This window comes from Solea senegalensis, linkage group LG18, assembly GCF_019176455.1.
Source record: "Solea senegalensis isolate Sse05_10M linkage group LG18, IFAPA_SoseM_1, whole genome shotgun sequence".
Taxonomy (NCBI): Eukaryota; Metazoa; Chordata; class Actinopteri; order Pleuronectiformes; family Soleidae; genus Solea; species Solea senegalensis.
The window spans coordinates 16641721-16647894 of NC_058041.1; positions in this window are offsets into that span (position 1 = coordinate 16641721).

Below are 6174 nucleotides of genomic sequence, written 5' to 3' on the forward strand. Positions count from 1 at the left end.
AGGTGCCGATTCTCGTCCAAGCTGCAAATCGCTCCAGTTGAGAGTGAGAGAAGATCACGGCCTGCTGAAGCAAACAGGACCACATCATCTGCAAAAAGCAGAAACCCCTGAAATGGATCCGACTCACCACTGGCAACGAGGACCAAGTTCTGACTGTGCTTGTACAGCTGTTATCAGGGGGTCAGGTACCACGTACTCCCAGAGTACTCCCCAAGGTCCACAAAGAACACGTAGACTGGTTGGGGCGCACTTCCATGCACCCTCCAGGACCCTGCTGAGCGTGGAGAGCTGCTCTACCGTCAGACACAGAAATCAAGCTGAACAGCGCCGAGATGTAGGTCAGTTAAAACTACTACCTGGGTTAATCTCCAACAGCTACCTAAACAACTGCTTTACAAGTCACGAGTCACTGGTTTGTGTGTGTGTGTGTGTGTGAGAGAGTCACGTGTAAAATGAAGTTACCACAGTTTCACGCATGACTCCGCCCACATTGAGTAGGTACTTTTTTTGTGGTAAAAAAAATATATACTATTCGTCTTGTAACCTTCAGATATTTTAATGGAGAACTAATGCAATAATAATAATAATAATCATAATAATAATAATGATGTATCAGCAGAGGAATGATTGGTCTAATTGAACAATCGTCGTGACAGTACCTGGACGTTTTCTCTGCTCTTTTAACAAGAACATTGTTTTCATGGCATCACTCGGGGTTATGGAAACCAGCCTCACATTTCCCACATGACGTGTTATGTATATTGCATTACCTAAAAAGCAGCTCACACTCTTCCCGCTGCACTCAAGCCTTGCTGTATTTTTTATTTCCAATTAAAGGAGAACTAAGGTAGTGCTTCACTGGACTCAAGAGGAGAGAAATAACTGACACGCTTGCTGCTGAAACAACTAAATAATTGAATTTGCCATCCAGCAAGGCTTAAAGTCTTACATTGAGAATTTGTTCTGTCACACGAAGCGTTTTTTGTGTGACGCTAAAAATGAGACGCTGATAAGAGTGAATACGAGCGATGAACAGAAAGAGCTGTTCATTTTTTACTAAACAGCTAGACAGTGATTTGTCTGCTGACAAACTGCTGTAATCTGTGGCTGTGCAACACATTGTTCTCATTTCTGGTATCAGTTTGGGGGCACAGTGATTTAGTGGCACCTGAATGTGAGTTATTTGTGTGGTAAACACAAAGAGTGGTTAGAGACGAGCTCACCTTAAGCAAGTTTTTGAGTTTTTGCTCATCTCTTACGACCTCCTCGATGGCTTTCTCTGCTTGTGACCAAGTCACGTCTAAGCTCAGGTAGCTCCTACATCCAGCCAGCACCTTGTTAGCTGCAAAAGACAAAGTGGCTGCTGTCAAGGAACCAGCGGCTCCTCACCAATGCAAGCTTCTTTGCCCAGAGCCTAATCTAAACTGTTCGTCTTGCAAGCTCTTCTTTCTTTTGAGCCCCATAAGCCTTTTTCCAGCGACCAGTGCCAAAGCTCGCACCACATTGACTGCAGCTTCCGATCTCCCATGCAGACGAGAAGGACCGCAGGGACCTAATTCCTGTCTTGACTCCTGGACTACCTCCAGGCGAGGATCAGACTCTGTTGTCCCGCGTTGAAAGACTAGAAAGAATAGAAAGACTCACACACGACGTGACGCTGATCGATCCACTATCACAATGCATTTCTCCATCAACGTGGTCACAGTTTGACAAAAGAAACTGTGACCAGTTTTCACAAAAGAAAAACAGAAACAGAAAAATATGCAAAAATACAACAGAATGTCTTCAAGCAAATAATACGACATTATTAAAAATAATGAATGTAGACAGCATTTTTAACAGCACAATACACATTATCTGTTAACAATTACAATCTTTAGTACTCCTATTGGTAATTTAACATTCAATGCACATGAAAAGAGTGACAATTGTCTACAACTGCACCTGCACAGTAGTGCTGCTAGCAACAGGCTAAGCTAAGTAGAAGTTCACTTCCACTGCAACTTAATTCCAATGTCAAACTTATTGAAACAACTAATATCTTCTACTCCGCAGGTTTGTATAACATTAAAAATGCAAATATATTATTAACCATGTTTAAAACTCTGTTCTTACCTGTAAAAGTGGCGATAGAAAACAAAGACACGCACACGACGTGACGATGGACGAGCAGAAGCCACGCCCTCCCCCACAGACTGAACCAGACATCGATAATGGAAAACCTATCTGTATTTTACTAGATACTAGTTTCCAAAACTTAGAGAAACAAAAGGAAACACATAAATCGCACAGTGAATTCTCCAAAACATTATAGAACACATTTTAACCACAGTTTATCTATTTGATAATTATCTTAACCTCTTCTTCCTGGCAGGCCAGAGTAATGGATCACTGATGATCTCAATCTGCAAATTATAATGAGTCTTCATCATTATATTATGTCCTTATGAAGCAATGACTTCTAGCTTTCTTTACCTTGGTGATAATTTCCCTGTTTTAAGTGTACAAGTATTGTTTTAGCTCACATTTCCAATTACATATTTATTATACCCAATTTCTTAGAACCCTTACACAAGCCGCACAACAGCCCGTCAACACTCCGCAACTCCACTGGACTGTACCAGACCTGAAGGACCGAACACTGGCTCACAGTAAGAGGCAGTCGTGTCTGGGCATTGAAAGTTAGAGTTGTGTTTCCTTGTGTTGAACGTGTCGGACCACGCATCCACATACAGTTGTGTGCAAAAGTGTTTGTCACACTTCAATGTTTCAGATTATCAAACACATTTAAATATTACACAAAGATAACCCAAGTTAACACAAAATGCAGTTTTTAAGTGATGATTTTATTTATTATGGGGAAACAACTATCCAAACCTACATGGCCCCATGTGAAAAAGTAATTGCCCCCCTTGTAAAATCATCAGGTCACTGTGTTTAGTCACATTTTTTGGAAAATTGAACTTGCCACACCCAGGCCTGATTACTGCCAGACCTATTGAATCAAGAGACCACTTAAATAGAACCTGTCAGACAAAGTGAAGTCGGCCAAAAGATCCCAAAAAAGGAAGACATCATGCCGCGATCTAAAGCAATTCAGGAACAAATGAGAAACAAAGTAATTTACATCTATCGGTCTGGAAAAGGTTACAAAGACCTTTCTAAAGCTTTGGGACTCCAGAGAACCACAGTGAGGGCCATTATTCACAAATGCAGAAAACATGGAACAGTGGGCAACCTTCCCATGAGTGGCCAGTGGACAAGAATTACCCCAATAGTGCAGCGACGACCCATCTAAGAGGTCACAAGAGAACCCAGAACAACATCTAAAGAACTGCAGTGTTCATGACTCCACCATAAGAAAGACACTGGGCAGAAATGACCTGCATGGCAGAGTTCCAAGACCAAAACCACTGTTGGGCAAAAAGAACATTAAGGCTCAATTTTGCCAAAAAATATCTTGATGATCCCCAAGACTTTTGGGAAAAATATGATGGTGGTAGTGTGATGGTGTGGGGCTGTTTTGCTGCTTCAGGACCTGGAAGACTCGCTGTGATACATGGAGCCATGAATTCTGCTGTCTACCAAAAAATCCTGAAGGAGAATGAGCGGCCATCTGTTCGTGACCTCAGGCTGAAGCGAACTTGGGGTCTGCAGCAGGACAACGATCCGAAGCACACCAGCAAGTCCACTTCTGAATGGCTAAAGACTTTGGAGTGGCCTCGTCAAAGTCCTGACCTGAATCCTATTGAGATGCTGTGGCATGACCTTGAAAGGGCGCTTCATGCCCGAAAACCCTCTAATGTGGCTGAATGACAACAATTCTGCAAAGATGAGTGGGCCAGAGTTCCTCCACAGGGTTGTAAAAGACTCAATGCAAGTTATCGCAAACGCTTGATGAACGGCGGCCCAACCAGTTATTAGGTTTAGGGGCAAACACTTTTTCACACAGGGCCATGTAGGTTTAGATTGTTTTTCCCTCCCTTAATAATAAAAACCTTCATTTAAAAAACATGTTTTGTTTACTTGTGTTGTCTTTGACTAATATTTAAATTTGTTTTATGATCTGAAACATTTACAAACATGCTAAAAAATAAGAAATCAGGAAGGGGGCACACAACTGTATATATCCACATATTCAGTACATACATCCCATCCTTTAGGGTTGCCTGTATATGAGTATTTCAGCAAATATAGTCTCACATTGTTGCAGACCTGTTAGATTATATTCATTTCATACATCATACAGGTTTCTATGTTTCCGTGGTCACCTCTAGTGGTGAAAAAGAGGAGGTAAATCACAAATATCTTGGAACTGATATAAGTGGCAGATGATTATTGATTATTGATGATTATTTGGACCATTTTTACAGAAAGAGTCTTGAGCATTCCTCCACATAACCCAAGCTCGGGCCTCGATGAGCCTTGATAACGCTGTGTGAAGAAAAGCATGTTGTAGCTCCATCACACCAGTTTTTTTTATCACTTCTAAAGCAACACGCCAGCTGCGAAGTGAGAGGGTGAAAATGTAACTGATGACTGTTACACACAATTACAAGGACAGAGAGACAAAGAGGCAGCATTAACCGGCCTTGGGCCAAACTAATAAAACTACAATTGAATCGACTCTAAATAAATGACGGTGCTGCAGCTGAATAATGTGTCATCTGCCTCCGTGACAGCATTACACTTCCTGCTACGATGCATCTCAGCTAAACCAAAGCCTTACACGGAGGATTTCTCACTGCGAGCTGCTTCGTTTCCATCATTTATTTTTGGTCAACCAGCCTTTTTCATGCAAAACACTGAGCACCACCAAGTGGAGAAATGGCAGAGGTGCACCAAACTGAAAACATAACACATCATCTCCACACCTACATGTATCAACACATTTTTATTTTAAATGACACGACTTGATTTTTGCTATCGTTTGCCAAATCGATGCCAACACACACTGCTACTTTCCAAAAAAGATGAACACAGCACATGTCAAAACTGCATTATGTCACAGAAAAAAAACCAAAGTGTCCTCATGCATTAGTGAAAATAAATGACTCCTTGCAGCATTTCGCTATATTTATGCAAAATCAAAATTGCACGTGACGTACGCAACTCACGTTATACTGCATTTGTTGGCTATAATAGCACAGCATCAACACACTGTCGCCACCAGGCACTAAAGCTTTATTTATTCTGCACCATGTATCAGAAGGCCATGGAAATTAATTTGTGGTCCAGCAGCTTTGGCCAGTGTTACATTTCCCTCCTTGAATGTGTCATATTGGGCATTTAGAGTCGACCTGTAATTGTTTGTGTGTATAATAATTAGTGAATTTGAAGGACTGCTGTTACAAAATCCGTCAACGATGCCTTCCAGTGCAGTCTTTCACAGTGGAAATAGACGTCATGTACAGTATCTCAGCCACGATGTTACGTCTACTGTTGACGTTCTCTCATTTAAATGTAAAATAGCTTGAGGAAAGTATTGCACGTTGTTGTGTTTTTTTGGTTCGTACGACCAAAACAGACGTTGTCATGGCAGTGTATCGTCCGTCCTCAGCGGTCCCTGCCTCAACAGGCGACGTGTATATATCATAACATCATATATAAGACGTGTCGATAAATGAATACAGTTCAGATACCGTTCCTTTGCAAGTGGGTGGATTTACTTTGGGAGTGGCGAATGAGCAATACTTATCATTCATACAAAATGTGTATACTTGACGAAATGTGCAAACAAAGCGTTCATAACATGCTCTCTGATCCTGGCATTTGACAAAATAAACAATTAGAAATACACGCACATCCAAAGAGTAGCACTTGTACATACGCAGTGTGGGCATTAGCAAGAATCTGCTTGCATAGTTAAGTGCATGCATCATGCAAAAATGGTCATAAACTCCATGATTGGTCTTCTCTTCTTCTCAAAACGACTGTACGTCAGTGCGTCGAGTTACTTCCTCTACTCGGTAATGCAAAGGTGAAGGTGTGCACAAGCTGGGAGGTCACATGTGAAAGAGGGAGAACGAGCCGACACACACACACACACACACACACATCATAGCGCTCTGTGTACATGTTCGGTGTGCGACAAAGGAAAAATCTTTGAATTTGCTGTGTGAACGTGTGTTTTTACAGTAACCCTGTGTTCATCTGAGAGGAATGTTTGGAGAT